Raw genomic sequence first — 1,789 nt, forward strand, 5'->3', positions numbered from 1 at the left:
CTGCTCACTCCCTCCGCCTGGGCACGCCCCCTCCGCCAGGGCACGCCCACCTGCAGGCCCCACCCCCAGGCTGCGGTCCCGCCTCCCTCCCCCAGGCCCCGCCCTGCTCGCCGGGACTTCCTCCCTGCTCTTCCACTCACCTTTAGGCCTTGGCTCCTCACCCTCAGAAACCGCCCTGAGGGACGGAAGCGTCCCTCAGTTTCTCTAATCCAGATCTTCATTCTCCTTCTCCTCAACCCCCTCCAATCTCTCCTCCCTTCCTCAGGCTTTCTTCATTCTTCCTCTGCCCTACAGTTAGGCTGAAAAGAGGCATCCTGAGGATGGAGAAAGAGTCTCCATTCATTCATTCATTCATTCATCCATCCATCTATCCATGTTCCCCCCCACCAAAAAAAAAAAAAAAAAAAGATCGAAGGCTTAAAATGGCTTTGGGGAATACAGTGTTGACCAAGACAGAGCATTCCAGTGGGGGGAGATGGACAATTACTAGTAAAATAATACTGAAACAGCGCATTGCGATAAAACAGTTCAGTGTTAGAAAGTGGATAGGGGTGTGCTGCTTTAAAACGGTTGTGAAGTTGACCAAAAGGTTGGTCATCAATGCATCCTTCGGACTAATTTATGACCGAAAGTGGGAACTATGGATGAAAAAAAGGAAGTACTATGGAAAGTAACCTCACAGGGTAATCTGATCACAAATTCCTACCTGGGCAGGTCATGGTGGGTAGTCATGCCCCAGGCCTATAACTTCTTTAGTGAAAAGTTTTAAGAAAAATGTTAAAAAATAAAATAAAATAAAGCCTTCTCTATGGAAGGGCTATGTGAATTAAGATCTAAACAATGGGAAGGGGCCAGGCAGTTTAGGTAGCTCCAGCATCCCTTCTTCTGGATCCTCAGCATCTCTGTCCCCAAATCACACAAAACTGATTAGGGAGGGTCCTTGGTGTCTACAGATATACAATACAGTACCTCACTCTGATATCATTTAATATTTTTAAAAAGTATTTAAAATAAAATATTTCATACCTACCAATCTAAGAAAAACAGGCAGTCACCACTCAACTTAAGAAATAGTTATTACTAATGTAGTTGAAGCACTTTCTTGCGCTTCCCTAATCTTCCCCTCCCTATCCCACAGATGTAACCATTATTCCAAATTGGGTGATTGCCATGTTCCTAAATGTTAATAAACTTTGGTATATGTGTTGTCTCATTCAACAAAATACTGTACTCCTTTTAAAACTTTACATCAATTACAATAATAGCTAACATTTATTGAATGGCAGGCACTATTCTAAGTGTTATACTTGTATTACTTTCTTAAATCCTCATGATACCCCTGCATATAAGTCCTAGTATGACCTCAGTTTACAGGTGAGAAAACTGAAAGGTGGCACAGTTTCCCCAAGATCACACAGTTTGCAAATGGCAGTGCCAGGCTATAGACCCAAGCAGTGGGATGCCAGCCACCCACCAGATCACTATACTACACAGCCTCCTGTTCTATAGCATACTGTTTGTGGTTGTTTGTAAATTGCTTTTTTTTTGGCTCAAATCTATGTTTTTACAGATTTACCCAAGTTAATACTCAGAATTTTGGTTCAGTAATTTTAACTGTTGAGTGGTATTTTGCATATGAAAATATGATTAATTCCATTGCCTGTTAATGGACAATAATTCGTTTCCTTTTTTTTTTTTAACACCTAGAACACCTGGTATTCCTAGGTAGTATTCCATCGAAGCACTAACCAGGCCCTACCCTGCTTAGCTTCTGAGATCAGATGAGATC

This window comes from Pteropus vampyrus, unplaced genomic scaffold (genome assembly GCF_000151845.1).
Source record: "Pteropus vampyrus isolate Shadow unplaced genomic scaffold, Pvam_2.0 Scaffold46, whole genome shotgun sequence".
In the NCBI taxonomy this organism is placed as follows: Eukaryota; Metazoa; Chordata; class Mammalia; order Chiroptera; family Pteropodidae; genus Pteropus; species Pteropus vampyrus.